This window comes from Helianthus annuus, chromosome 14, assembly GCF_002127325.2.
Source record: "Helianthus annuus cultivar XRQ/B chromosome 14, HanXRQr2.0-SUNRISE, whole genome shotgun sequence".
In the NCBI taxonomy this organism is placed as follows: domain Eukaryota; kingdom Viridiplantae; phylum Streptophyta; class Magnoliopsida; order Asterales; family Asteraceae; genus Helianthus; species Helianthus annuus.
Genome location: NC_035446.2, coordinates 29,660,698 through 29,676,605, shown reverse-complemented (window position 1 = coordinate 29,676,605; position 15,908 = coordinate 29,660,698). Strand labels below are relative to the sequence as shown.

Genomic DNA, 15,908 nt, shown 5'->3' with positions numbered 1-15,908 from the left:
TCGATTTTATACCAAAACCGACCATATAAAATCAGACCAGACCGTTAATGCAGTGGTGACAATTTACAATGTTGAAAAGCATGTTGCTGCGAGCCTTTCGTATGTACCAAAAGGCTGTGTACATAACCCCAACACGAAAAAAGAGTATGGCTTTAATCCCATCCAACCCCACCAACAGATCCACTGTGACAACCCGAGTTTCTGACTTTCACTTTCGCATTGTTACGCGTTGACTTGACTGTTGGTTGTTGACTTGTTAGACTTGCAATTATACGAGTTATGTTTTAATTAAACGTATTTGTCATGGTGTGTATATATCTGATTACGTGATGTTGTAAATATAATATTAGATTATTACAAAACACTTAGACTAAATCGCGTAAAGTAACTCGGCGAAACACAAATATGATTCGCCAATAGTAACTCGGCGAAACACAAGTGTGTTTCGCCAATTCTAGTCTCGCCGAATCTGATTCACTGGCCCATAGGTGTTTTGCCAAAGCCCAGCATAGGCCCAAATCTTTATGCGTAATTATATATTAGACTAGGGAATCGGTTACGAGAAGTCTCAAAACCCTAATCGCATCTCCTCTCTGAATTCGCTTTGAAACCGACGGCCACTCCTCTTATTCGAAGCAAATCTCTCTTGTTTTGATCACTGGTGGTTAGTGTTTCTTTGTCTTTTGTTATTAATACATACATAAGATAATGGATGATGTTTTCTATGTTGATTGATCTCTGGCTTTTGCACATGATTTAATTTAGAAGTAAGGCTTGCATGTGCGGCAGTAAATAAACGATATAGAGCATGCTTTTAATCGGTCCAATAGCTTACTGGCAGGGCATAAAAATAATCACACTTGTCGACCATTGATGAATTGTGTTATAATGGGAACTGCTGATTTATTTATAACTTTGGTCTTGCAATGATTGCTAGTTTGGATGTGGCATGTAAATAAATTGATTAATTGATTCCTTTGGTAATGATGTAACCGATAACAGCGTATGTGGCTTTGGATTATTTAGGAGGTGATATTGGGGTCCAATGGGGGATGGCGGTAGGAGATAGGTGCCGGCCATCATACGGCTCTTGCACATGACTTTAGGTAGTTATCAATTGTGAGATTGTGTTGGATTGGGTGTCATGGGGTGGCTAACTAAAATCCATTGGCTGAGGGGTTGGCCCTCTAACAATAAAGAACCGATCAGTATCATATTGGCTATACTTATTAGTATTTGTTATAAAATAAGTGTGGGTTAGTGTGATTGGGTGTTGTGGGCGGCTAGAAGGATGGCATGTGAGTCTTGGGCGGCAAGTGGAAGGCTATTGGATGTGGGCTTTGGCCCAATAGCGTTAAAGAACCGTCAATTACATGTCATCGGTTAGGGAGTTAGCTCACTATTTTTGTCTAGTAATATTAATCAGTCAAATAACTAGGGACTTAGGCGCCATTTTTTTTGGCACTTAGTGCATGTGCATTGACAGTTTTGATTATATGTATGTGCTTGTATCCGAGTTGCATAGGAGATGCATTAGTCCGAGTTTTTGTTATGAAAATATGGGTCCGACTTTAATGATATATTAAGTGCGAGTTTTATAACAAATATAGCATGTTCCGAACTTCACCATTAAATGTTGTAGCCCCTTGTGATAGGTTGCATGGTTCTGTATGTGGTATGTAGTATGTGGTATGTGGTATATATCTGGATTGTGTTAACCGTATATATAAGCTCATTGTGTGTGCGGTAACCCTAAAGGTTCCGAATTACTCCGTCGTATGATGTATTATCCGATGCATATGAATTAACTGTTATGTGCAACATGTCGATGATTGCTTGAACACTTCATGATATAAACGACATACGACTGATTTAATGTACACGCATATTATAGGACGCGATTGACTATTCGTGAACACGTAGTTAGCATACCGAGCAAACCAAGGTGAGTTCACTGCACTTTTCTCAAGCATGCGTCCCGGTGGTTTGGGACAACTGGTAAACATTTGGAAGGGAAACATTGGGTAAATAACTTAATCGGTTTTGGTTATTGCCTGGAGGGCAATGGGGGTGATTAGTTGATAGCGCTATTAGGTACTAATTATCTGGGTTTCACTATGGTTGTTTAGAGGCACACTCCTCGGTTACGTAAGGGCGGTTCCCCTAGGGTAACTAACTGGACAACATAGTGGGTTGCTAAGAGGCACACTCCTCGGTTACGTAAGGGCATAGTCCCTAGGGTAACTAACTTGAGCAACATCGTAACGTATCATTGAATCGCATTAACATATAACTGGTAACACAACACGCAAGCAACACTTTGAACTCACCAGCGTAGTCTGACACACTTGTTTGCATGCTTGTAGGTCGTTAACGTTTGGAACATGGACTTGCTATCTGGGAGTGCTGGAGTGGTCATGGATCGAGACTTTTGGGTGATTTATAAACGTTACATTAATTTTGAATGTTATCATGAAACTATTACTAAACGAATTAATACATGCTTCCGCTACACAACTTTTGAGAATTGATAACATGTTGATATTTTATAATAGTAGTTAATGTCATGACTTACTTAATATCTATCATTGGTTCAACGTGATTGGTGGCTCAAACTCTGATGCGTAACACGTCTCGCGGGGTTTCCGCAGGTGGAATTTTGGGGGTGTTACAGTTGGTATCAGAGCCACTGGTTATAGTGAACTTGGTTTTTAAAACGTTTTTTTTATAAAACCAGACTATAACCGAACAGTACCGAAACCGACCATGACACTCAGCTCCAGACTGCAAGGTTCGTTTCTCATTTACTATTGCATAGTATCTCTAGTGTACACTTATGTATAACATTACATGTGAATGCACACTTGGCACAACAGCATGAGCCCTTACATTACCAACCCCTGTTATGTGAACTGCTAGTGTGACACTTCCCTTCGACTATTGTGATTCTTGATCCTATAAAACCTTTCGCTTGTTATTTGAATGTGGGGAAACTTCGAGCGCAAGCTAAGAGGCACTGAGATAAGCATGCAAATTGCCTTATTATTATGGGTGCACACTTAATAATAACGCGAGGTGCATGCAAGTCCCAGTGAGGCTTATCGAGCGTGAGAAGGGTTCTGCCTTACTATGTGTGAACTTGGTAGTACGTAAATATCAGTATGATACTTGACTCCTATCTCGTTTCGATTCCTAAATCGGTTTATTTCCAACTATAGAAACATGAGTGGACGAGGACACGGACGTGGTAACATCACCATGACTCAGGCTGAGTTGACTGACCTAATCAATACTCGCGTAGCTGAGGCTTTAGCAGCCTATCAAGCTGGTACGGAATGTACCAAGTCCTCTTAACTCTTAAACCATGTACATGTCTTTTCATTCCTATAATGTGTTTCCTCCCGTTATTTAGGTCAGCAAGCGCAACCACAACCTAATCAGCCTGTGTGCACATTCAAAATGTTTATGGACTGCAAGCCACAGACCTTCACCGGGACTGAAGGGGCTGTGGGACTTCTAAGATGGTTCGAGAAAGCAGAGTCTGTGTTCGCTATCTGTAACTGTCCCGCTGGGGACAGGGTGAAATATGCTGCGGGTACCTTGGCTGATGGTGCCCTAACGTGGTGGAACGCCCAGGTACAGTTGTTGGGCATCGAGGCAGCGAATGCCACAACTTGGGAAGATTTTAAAGAACTAATCAGGGAGGAGTACTGTCCTCGGGACGAGGTCCAGAAGTTGGAAAATGAATACTACAACTTGAAGATGGTTGGATCTGAAGTCGAAGCGTATGTGAAGCGATCGTATGAACTGGCCGACATGTGCCCGAACTTGTCTCGGCCTATGTCCCGGAGGATTGAGTTATTTATCAAAGGGTTGCCTCCGCATGTGAAGAGCTTGGTCACTGCAGCCCATCTCAATGATTTGACACAGATCGTTCGTCTGACTCACAAGATTGTGGATCAAGAGGTGGAAAGCGATTCGTTACCCCCGCGTATCTCGGCCACTAAAGCTGCTACACCCACTGCCACTGCGTCCGCTAATGGCAACAAGCGGAAGTGGAGTGATTACGATAAAGCATCCAGTGCTGGTCAGACTCAGAAAAGGCCAGACAACAGCAGCCGCAACATCAGCCAGTCGTCTTCTGTCAATCCAGGCCAGGGAAGCGACCACAGCCAGGGTTTGTATGCAGGGAGGAAGCCACGATGCAACAGGTGTGGCTACCATCATTGGGGGCCGTGTGGTCGGACGTGTAACAAGTGTGGTAAGGCAGGCCATGAGGCCAGGGATTGTAGGGCCTCACAACCCAAACACCAGCAGCAACAGAACCAACAAAACCAAGGACAACAGGGGCAACCACCCCAGCAGAACCAGGGTTTCAGGAAGGGGTGCTATCAGTGTGGTGATGAGGGTCACTTTAAACGGGATTGCCCTCAGTTAAACCAGAACGCCAACAACAACAACCGCCAGAATAACGACAATGCTGGGAACAACAACAATGGCCACGAGGCAAGAGGTTGAGCTTTCGTGTTAGGACAAGGGGACGCGACGAACGATATTTGAACTTATAACTTATTTTGGGTTTTCATTATTATGTCTTCGCTACTCAGACAAAGTTTGGTTTGAACATCAATCGTATCGGGTTTTATGAACTATTTTAACTACTATACTTTATGTTTGATATGATGGATGGTTGATATTATTGAACGCACCTATCGTATATCACGATCAATATCAACTGAAAATCTCTTTTCCCTCTGAACGAACGAATCAAGATGATACCAGTCTGAAATAGGGATTAATGCCTAACTTGAGTTTTCATTCAATCGATTGATTGAATTGCTTGAATCACCTGTTCCAAGAAATTATATTTTCTTTCTCGAATTCTTACATACGATGGCATCACCTTTGATCTTCGATAGGGGTGACTGCACCAGTTCTGATCGCCGGTAGCGATACCATATATAAACATATATCTCTTACACTCACTTTATCACATTCACATATTTTGCTTCGAGAAAATCTTGGTAGTGCACCCAACACACGTGATTTGAGGGTTGAGCATTTTAGCCTGTAACAAACTACCTTAACACATTTCCAGTTCGGTTTATCTCGTCGACCCTTCGTTTATGATGTACGACATTTGCCTCAATTCTGGTAAACTCTAGATATACATTAGATACACTTGCTTCGTGAAGTGTTGGCTACTTAATATACAACATCCATGATGACTAAACACTGCCTTTTGGCAAGTCCCCAAATTCGAAGGCGTATAGCTCACCCAAGTTATATTTAGTGCAACAACCCCCCCCCCCGGTCGCACATGTTAAATGCATCAGGCAATGCCATACAGATGTATGACACACTCGTATTTCAACTTTTGTGAGCATCTCTTGAGCTTAGCATAACTTGTCACAACATTCTTTATTATCAAGCTCCTATTAACTCAACGTGTGTTTCTACTTAGGAGCAAGACATTTTTAGTTTAACACAATTAACACAAACTCTATTACCTCAGACACTCATTCATGCATAACACTCACATAACGGTAATTCGGGGAATTACGGAATTACACATGGGTTGTACTCGAACGTTGATGAACAATTAGAACACTATTCCTGAACAAATAAAGAAAAATAACTTATGTGAATTTATATGTTATCTGACTTTATATGCTATATGACTTATATATTACTTAGTGAACTTTCGTGAAACCGTATTTAACTACGTGTTTAGTGAACTATCGACAAACTCATAATTGGAGCCTAGAGTATAATATAGCCTAAATTTCGAGGACGAAATTTCTGTAACATGGGGAGGATGTGACACCCGAGAAAAATCCGCAATAATCCTAATTTCCTCACTTCACTCCTCAGTAACTACGTGCTAAATTTCGGGACGAAATTTCTTTAAGTTGGGGATAATGTGACAACCCGAGTTTCTGACTTTCACTTTCGCATTGTTACGCGTTGACTTGACTGTTGGTTGTTGACTTGTTAGACTTGCAATTATACGAGTTATGTTTTAATTAAACGTATTTGTCATGGTGTGTATATATCTGATTACGTGATGTTGTAAATATAATATTAGATTATTACAAAACACTTAGACTAAATCGCGTAAAGTAACTCGGCGAAACACAAATATGATTCGCCAATAGTAACTCGGCGAAACACAAGTGTGTTTCGCCAATTCTAGTCTCGCCGAATCTGATTCACTGGCCCATAGGTGTTTTGCCAAAGCCCAGCATAGGCCCAAATCCTTATGCGTAATTATATATTAGACTAGGGAATCGGTTACGAGAAGTCTCAAAACCCTAATCGCATCTCCTCTCTGAATTCGCTTTGAAACCGACGGCCACTCCTCTTATTCGAAGCAAATCTCTCTTGTTTTGATCACTGGTGGTTAGTGTTTCTTTGTCTTTTGTTATTAATACATACATAAGATAATGGATGATGTTTTCTATGTTGATTGATCTCTGGCTTTTGCACATGATTTAATTTAGAAGTAAGGCTTGCATGTGCGGCAGTAAATAAACGATATAGAGCATGCTTTTAATCGGTCCAATAGCTTACTGGCAGGGCATAAAAATAATCACACTTGTCGACCATTGATGAATTGTGTTATAATGGGAACTGCTGATTTATTTATAACTTTGGTCTTGCAATGATTGCTAGTTTGGATGTGGCATGTAAATAAATTGATTAATTGATTCCTTTGGTAATGATGTAACCGATAACAGCGTATGTGGCTTTGGATTATTTAGGAGGTGATATTGGGGTCCAATGGGGGATGGCGGTAGGAGATAGGTGCCGGCCATCATACGGCTCTTGCACATGACTTTAGGTAGTTATCAATTGTGAGATTGTGTTGGATTGGGTGTCATGGGGTGGCTAACTAAAATCCATTGGCTGAGGGGTTGGCCCTCTAACAATAAAGAACCGATCAGTATCATATTGGCTATACTTATTAGTATTTGTTATAAAATAAGTGTGGGTTAGTGTGATTGGGTGTTGTGGGCGGCTAGAAGGATGGCATGTGAGTCTTGGGCGGCAAGTGGAAGGCTATTGGATGTGGGCTTTGGCCCAATAGCGTTAAAGAACCGTCAATTACATGTCATCGGTTAGGGAGTTAGCTCACTATTTTTGTCTAGTAATATTAATCAGTCAAATAACTAGGGACTTAGGCGCCATTTTTTTTGGCACTTAGTGCATGTGCATTGACAGTTTTGATTATATGTATGTGCTTGTATCCGAGTTGCATAGGAGATGCATTAGTCCGAGTTTTTGTTATGAAAATATAGGTCCGACTTTAATGATATATTAAGTGCGAGTTTTATAACAAATATAGCATGTTCCGAACTTCACCATTAAATGTTGTAGCCCCTTGTGATAGGTTGCATGGTTCTGTATGTGGTATGTAGTATGTGGTATGTGGTATATATCTGGATTGTGTTAACCGTATATATAAGCTCATTGTGTGTGCGGTAACCCTAAAGGTTCCGAATTACTCCGTCGTATGATGTATTATCCGATGCATATGAATTAACTGTTATGTGCAACATGTCGATGATTGCTTGAACACTTCATGATATAAACGACATACGACTGATTTAATGTACACGCATATTATAGGACGCGATTGACTATTCGTGAACACGTAGTTAGCATACCGAGCAAACCAAGGTGAGTTCACTGCACTTTTCTCAAGCATGCGTCCCGGTGGTTTGGGACAACTGGTAAACATTTGGAAGGGAAACATTGGGTAAATAACTTAATCGGTTTTGGTTATTGCCTGGAGGGCAATGGGGGTGATTAGTTGATAGCGCTATTAGGTACTAATTATCTGGGTTTCACTATGGTTGTTTAGAGGCACACTCCTCGGTTACGTAAGGGCGGTTCCCCTAGGGTAACTAACTGGACAACATAGTGGGTTGCTAAGAGGCACACTCCTCGGTTACGTAAGGGCATAGTCCCTAGGGTAACTAACTTGAGCAACATCGTAACGTATCATTGAATCGCATTAACATATAACTGGTAACACAACACGCAAGCAACACTTTGAACTCACCAGCGTAGTCTGACACACTTGTTTGCATGCTTGTAGGTCGTTAACGTTTGGAACATGGACTTGCTATCTGGGAGTGCTGGAGTGGTCATGGATCGAGACTCTTGGGTGATTTATAAACGTTACATTAATTTTGAATGTTATCATGAAACTATTACTAAACGAATTAATACATGCTTCCGCTACATAACTTTTGAGAATTGATAACATGTTGATATTTTATAATAGTAGTTAATGTCATGACTTACTTAATATCTATCATTGGTTCAACGTGATTGGTGGCTCAAACTCTGATGCGTAACACGTCTCGCGGGGTTTCCGCAGGTGGAATTTTGGGGGTGTTACATCCACTACTTCCTGTAAAGAGTTAGCCAGGTACAAATCGTAGTTGCTCCACCAAGACAACCTAGCCCAAATCTCCTTAGCGAACCCACAATTGATGAAGACATGGTCTTTATGGTCTGCTTCAGTTCTACAAAGCAACATATATCAAAACCAACTGTAACTCCCTTACTCAACAAATTAGAGCAAAGGAAAGATCAGATTAAAAACTTACAAATAACAAATCTAAAGTGAGAAGCTAAATGTATCTACACATGTACAAAAAAACCGGTTTTAGGATCGAAACTCCAAAAAAAACTGAAATCAATTTTTTGAAAACTGGTTCGGGCTCAACCAGACCCGACAGTTATAGCGCGGTTCCTAAGCTTTATCCTAATGGTTCGATTCCTAATTAAACAATGACTCATTAAATTTTAAGGCATAAAAGAATGATTCCCTATTTGCAAGTACTTGTTTACGATAATTTTTATTTGTTTATGATATTAAGATAATATATTCATATCTCATGCACCAAGTATCAGTAAAGCCATATAAGAAACAAATGAGAAAATAGTATGGAAATCTCTGTATCCTTTTGAGGAAAAGATGATAAATCTCTTTCATTTTAGCAAATACTATGTATACGAACATTTCAGTTTTATATTTTTTAGTAAAAGCCACCTTTTACTTATCAATGCCGGGTTACATTTTATCTTCTAATGGTTCAAAAGGGTAACATAAAAAGTATTAACCGAAAAGTAAACATGTTAAAAGCTCAAACTGTCACACCCCCAAAATCCACCTGCGGAGTACCACCGCTTGGGAGCGTGACATGACCAGGATCAAGCCACCAATCATATTGAACATATAAATAAATAGTAATAGTTATCCATCAATACGAAAGGTGTTTATCAAACCAACATAGTTAAGTATAGCGGAAGCATTTAAGTAAACCCAAACATAAGTATTAATGTGTGAAATATCATAAGTGTTCAAATAACAATCACGATCCTTTGCCCACAACGACCTGCTCCTCCCTGTGCAAGCTCCATAATGTAGCTAAGGTCCTGCAAGGCATGCAGCAGAGAGTCAACAACTAGTTGAGCGAGTTCACAGAAAGTAAGTTCAGTAATAGAAATGGTATAGCAAGCATTGCGTTCGTTCATCTAATCATGTATCGTATTAGTTCGTATCGCAGCCCTCTAGGCATGTATGCGAAGATTAGGGAAAGTTCTCAAGTATTCTAGACTATGTATATTTGTATCGCTGGCCACCCTGGCATGTGTGCGAAGTTTAGTATGTATAGTTCGCAGCCTCCCTAAGGCATGTGTGCGAAGATCAGTCATAATATCGCAGCCAACCCTTGGCGTGTGTGCGAAGATCAGTTCAAGAAGGTATACTAGTCTAGCCGTATCTTATCATTTACCATCCTCACCCTGAGGACCATATCATTAAATTCTATCATCTGAGTAAGTACGAATAAATAATCCAAAACCCATTCCCACCCTGGGAACCCCATGCCTTGGCTGTGTGAACTCACCTTGGTTTGCTCGGTATGCTAAAGAATACACACGCTCACAGTTAGTCAATCTCGACCTATCGTATGCACGTATATTCAATCAGTTCATGTTCGTAACAACCCGCATGCAATCTAAGGTCACATAGTGCTTGATAGCCAATATCATGTATCAATCATGTACCACGTAACAGTTAACCCATTCATACAATTCACGCTTCACATCAGTATCTTTCACAGTTTTAACGGAAATCAACATACATACTGGAATATATCTGATAGTGTTAATTATCTAATAAGGTTCACAAACAATTAGGTTATTAGCTTACCAACTTAACCGGGGTTCACTTGTTTAACAGAGTTGCATACCTGAAGTTAACTACTCAGTTAATAGGTTAACATAGTTATCATACATAACATACCTAAAGCGTTAATAAACTTAACAGGTTTACAGAGTCTGTGATTTCATTTTGATCATACAAATCGCAACATTAGTTAGCATACAACTCATTGTTTCCAAGTAATCAACACACATCATCGGACAAGGCCTTGTCCTTTATAAAACTCGGACATAAGGGTGGGGGGGGGGGTTTCCCCTGTTTAAAAATCGGACCAGAGGCCCAAGGCCCAAAGTTCGGACCCCCTTATATAGGAACAAGGTCGGACCAAGGAAAGTGGAGCCAAAACTCGGACCAAAGGCATTCATTGAAGAATCTCGGACCACAAGGCATGAAACTCGGACCTAATGGGCTTTCCATACTCGGACTCCTTGTAAACATATGAACTTCGGACCAATGTGATAACCAAAGTCGGACCATAGGGATTTGATAAACTCGGACCAAGGGATCATTATCACAAAGTCGGACAAGGGCAAGCACATTAAACTCGGACATTCTTCATGATCCTATACCTCGGACCTACATCTCTATGGATAAAAACTCCGACCTTAACATAATTAAGGGTCGGTCATGAGTTTAATCCTAAAACTCGGGCCATGCTTGCTTGTTCCAAAAACTCAGATCACTTGCCACATATATATATAAAGAAACTCGGACAGAAGCATCCATTAAAGAATTTCGGACCTCAATTCTTTAACAAACTCAGACTATTACATTGACTAACATATCTTATCAAAACTCAGACAAATCAAAATTGCGATTGAAACAGTTACACACGTACATTCAACAGTTTCGCTTCCTTCATTCATCAGTTACGTTCATCGCTTCAAAACCCTAATTTCATACACTTCTAACATAACATGAATCTCGATCATCAAGCAATGATTGTACAACTAATCAACAACATTATCACAATAGACAGAAACAAATCAACAACTACAGAACTAGCATGAGGAGAACTAGGGTTTACAATAATCACAAGAATCAAGGATTAATAACAATCAAACAATCACTTACTAACATCCAACAATGATTAAACAATTACCTTGATTGATTCCAAATGGATTGAAAGATCAAACTTGATGCAAAAGACTTGTGAAACCAAGAATAATGAGAAGATGGTAGTAGAGAGGATTAGAGGAGGTGAAAGTACGTGTTTTGATTCTTTGCCAATGATTAGTGAATGATTAGGGAAGAGGATTAGGGTTATGAGTTGTTAAAGTTTCACTATCAACCCTAAGCACCCTTAGGTATTATTTATTACAGTTTCAACACCACATTCCATTATTTGTCAAATCTTTCACAAGTAACACATAACCATGCACAACCACAAAACACTATATTGTATCAAAACAAAACGTATACAGTTTCATAGCAAACCAGTTGTGCAAACAAACAATTAAACAATCACTAAACATGCAATAAATGCGAAATAAGAATCTTGGAAATTCAAGTTGTCACACAAACAAACCTCTCAAATTGCTTTATTAGAAAAATTATATTATTTTTAATTATATTTAACACTATACTCATAAAAAAGTCAAAAACTTTGGACACAAAGTGGCGGGTCAACGGTCAACCTAACATGACATGTCCCAGAAATTACCCGATTTTGACTTGTTACCCTACCCGTCCATATTTCCACCTTTAGTTCTGAGCTACGTCTTACTTTGAGGTACATATCAACGGCGTGATAAATCCCGTCATCACTTGGTCTTGCATAATCAGGAACAGTAGCAGCCAAAGACTGAAACTTTTCCAGCTTTAAGTTAACATCAGACGCCACCTCAACAAGGTAAGTGTCAACAAGATTAGCCACCATAGCTCTGCAGTCCTTTGATAAGCGAATCAAGATCAACCCATTGTCCTATTTATATACGATTATGTTGATGACCAATTGTTTCCATAAGAACTTAAATGCATAAGATTTCTAGTTGAAATGACCGAAATAACCTCATTTTCAGGTTGATCTGCGTCTATTGTACCATCCAAGACAGCAATATGACCAATAACAGCTTCGAAAGTCTCGGTCAACGGATCTCGCTGCCACAAGATAACCATTACACTATAATTACCAATAATAAGAATCGTCTGCATAAAAGCTTGAAATTATTGAAGTTTGAAGATAAATTACCGCTATACACCTTAACCGCACCAACCGCCATTGTAGCTGGTTGACCTGCCTGCTGGTGAAAAACAATAATAGAAATTATTCAACTTCTTCCTTGTATAATCAAAAGCTCCTAAAATATAAGATTTATGAAACCATAATAATCCAAGAACATAAAACAATAAACGAAGCAGAGATAGAAAAGTGATGCGAGATTCGAGAAGTTACCGACATTAGTAAAAAAAGAATCAACCAACAGAAAAGAGATGCGTTTCAATTTTGAACATGTAAAATTAACTTTTAGCTGCTATTATCGGCTGAAAACTCTTGATCCAGCCAAAATCCTCTGCATAACGAATTTGACAGAGACAGAGGGGGAGGGGGGAGGAGGAAGAGTTGGGTTTGAATATTGAAATGGTACTGGGACATTTGAAAATTGAAATGGGATAGGGAGTGGTTTTGTCTAGGAATCTGATAGTTTAGATAGTATAGATTCAAACCATTAAAAATTACTAAATTTAGTAATTATAAACTTTTTTTGTTAAAAAATGTTGCAGAATATTTTTGAGTCAACTTAACATGTAAAAAAATGAATAATGTTGACCTGAGACCAGCTGGACATGTTACCCAACCCAACGGACATGTACAAATATGAACCGTTTTGACCTGAGACCAAAAAAGGTTGTTAACCAACCCTTGTAATGGATTTAAAAGAAGGAGTGCCAAGCAAATCAATCATGCGATCCAGCTCATGCACCACATTCTTTTCGAAAAATTATGGTTTCCTCAAAAGCATTTCCGCATATGTATCCTAATGCTCCAAATAACAATATCAGGGGTATACTACAATAAAGTGATTTAGGAAACTGTATGCATTAAAATGCTTTGGTGGAAAATTTCAATATTTGCCTCATCTGAGACAAAAACATAGCCCAACTCAACCCATATATAAGTAAATGAGAAGAGACTGTCACATACTTTAGAGAAAAAAGGAGCCACAGAGTTCAAGAGCATGATACCATTGAGTTACAACATAATCCTGCATTAATCCGAGAAAACTAATGTAACTAATAACATTCCTTTGAAATAATTATAAATAGAGAGAGTAGAGAAAACAACACCCCTACCATCCAGTATGGTCGTTAGCAAGAGCGGAAGCCAACGCTGTAACAGGCATTTGTTGTGGATGGGAGCCGCGGCATCGTGTGGAAGCATGCCGCCAACACCAGCCATCTCGTAAGGTACGGGAAGCATTCCGCTGCCGCCACCCGCCGCCATATTTGCATCAGCCTTGTTCCTAGCTGGTCCATGGTACATACGTCCTCTTGGAACCATCTGAGAAACATCAATCAATCACCAAATTATTATCAAAACAGTTAATGTTCACTCAATAGTAAAACTTAATGTTTGTATTATACATTGTTAGAACCCGTAGATCAAAAAATAACCCAGATCAACTTACTTTTTTTCGCTTCAGGCTCCAAGTGAACCAATAATAGCTATGTAGAAGATGAATATCATCGACTCATCGTATACAAAACCCTAGAAGCTGAATTAAAGGGATTGAGGCATCAGCATCAGCAAAACCAAACCTAAACAAACACAAATATTGAACTACATCCTCAAGTGCCATATAATTGAGTCAAAACAGCAAATTGCAAGCATAGTAATCAATTCAAGTTTTCAAAATCAAATATAAAACTTCCACACAATCAAAAACATGATACTTTTAACATGAGAAATAAGTCACATGGGTGACCGAGTACTTACCAAAGTCATGCCAGTAACTTTCACCTTCAATGCATCTGGTGATTCCAGCAAATGCAACACCTCCGTTTGGTCCATCTCCAAAAGCACCTTAGCTGGTCCAACGGATATAGATTCTTACCCAGCTATCTGAAACATTTAAAAATTTTAATTAAAATAAACGTCAAAATAGTAAAGTGAAACTTGTAGCGGAGATATATACCGTCCTCTTTTGATCTAGTGACGCGTTAGCAAGAGCGGAAGCCAACGCTGTAATAGGCATTGGTTGTGGGATGGGAATCGCGGCATCGCGTGGAAGCATGCCTCAGCGTTAAGTCTTCTCCAATTGAACCTCAGCATTAAATTCAACGACTTTTCCCCGGTGACCTTCAACTGGAACATTTTGTTATGCTATTCTATCTTGCTTGTCCTTTGTCACATATCCTCATTCGGTGCAAGCTTTTGCGAGCTATGCCATCTGCAACAGTTGGGATCATACATAAAAGTTGAATATTGAACACATATATAGAGACATCACCTTCAACCACATAAACCTTGGCATTCAATAAAAATAGTCAAGGTTGTACATCGAGGACGAATATATCCTTCCAACTCTACAAGCATAATTTTTCTCTTCAGTCAGATTAGAAATAAGGGTCACCACCTGAATACAAAATGATTTAGTTATAACGAAGCACTGATATTTTTATATGAAAGCAAAACGACAGTGTCTAATTCAAAAAATAACCTCATTCAGCAAATGATCTTGGAGAGACCCAATATTGTATGGGATTCACCGGTGATCTGATTGTAAGATATACCTCTGCAGATCAAACATATTTAGTCATCAGTGTTATCCATATATTACACATTTTTAGCTTAAAAATCAGTAAAAATGAGACTTACAATATCTTAAAGCTTACAAAGCTACTGCAAGAAACATATATTATCAATAAGTGGACACCAATACCCCAGATCCCATTCCATGTCTTTCAAGAAATCCAGATTATCGCAAGGCTCCATACAAAAAAGAAGAGCCACACTCTCTGTCTTCACCAACTGAAATAATCAACAACAATATCAATAAAAAGCCTGCAATAATTTATGTTTCGTAAATAAACAAATACTAAAACACATAATAGAAGATTCAGCAAAGCCCTAAAAAGACTCAGATCCAGATCCAGATAAACCCTAAATTAAATCGATTCAGATGCAGATCCAGATCCAGATCCACATCCACATCCAGATAAACCTGCTACCACAAAGCAGATTGTAGAAGCAGTCAGATGAAACGTGAAACTGTAGAAGCAGTCAGATCTGAACGCAAACCCATAAGATTTGAATGTAAAAGACTCAGATCTGCAAAGTAATGTCAAAAAATGACCTTGAGCTGACGAAAGCAAGAACTGGAAGATAAACAGGGAAGAAAAGGAGAACCAACAAAAGAAAAGTACCTGGTTTTCTGAGATTTGTGTATACGGTTTGAGTCCTCTTTCCTGTTTGCGAGAGAGAGTGATAAGGTGAACGAAAGAAGATGAGTGTTTGAATTTTGGTCTTGCGGGGTTTGGTTTTCACCAGGTTTGTGCTTTTGGGGGGTTGAAGATGAAGAAGATTAGGGTTTGAAGAATGCAAGAGCGGCCGAATGAAATGAATAGGGTTTGGAGAGAGATACGAACATTATATTGGATCCGGAATATAAAATACGGGTCAAGAATATCCGGTTCAAGCTCCGCGTGTGTTGAATGGGTTTTT

The 15,908-nt window shown here is 39.3% G+C and overlaps 2 long non-coding RNA genes across 8 annotated transcripts; both read right to left on the bottom strand.

Annotated features, from left to right (window-relative positions):
• Window positions 1-13,101: 13,101 nt before the first annotated feature.
• On the bottom strand, window positions 13,102-13,744 carry LOC118486424. The gene is made up of 3 exons (XR_004879040.1): window positions 13,538-13,744; window positions 13,389-13,449; window positions 13,102-13,221 (listed from the first exon to the last, which is right to left on the bottom strand). It is a non-coding gene; the product is annotated as an uncharacterized LOC118486424 (long non-coding RNA).
• Window positions 13,745-13,872: 128 nt separating this feature from the next.
• Window positions 13,873-15,819, bottom strand: LOC110905391. Of its 7 annotated transcripts, XR_002573077.2 has the most exons (7): window positions 15,611-15,819; window positions 15,486-15,515; window positions 15,063-15,215; window positions 14,905-14,979; window positions 14,380-14,820; window positions 14,181-14,306; window positions 13,873-13,959 (listed from the first exon to the last, which is right to left on the bottom strand). It is a non-coding gene; the product is annotated as an uncharacterized LOC110905391 (long non-coding RNA). The 7 variants fall into 7 exon arrangements; XR_004879036.1 differs by lacking the exon at window positions 15,486-15,515; XR_004879039.1 differs by lacking the exons at window positions 15,486-15,515; window positions 15,611-15,819 and adding an exon at window positions 15,409-15,427.
• Between the last annotated feature and the right edge of the window lie 89 nt (window positions 15,820-15,908).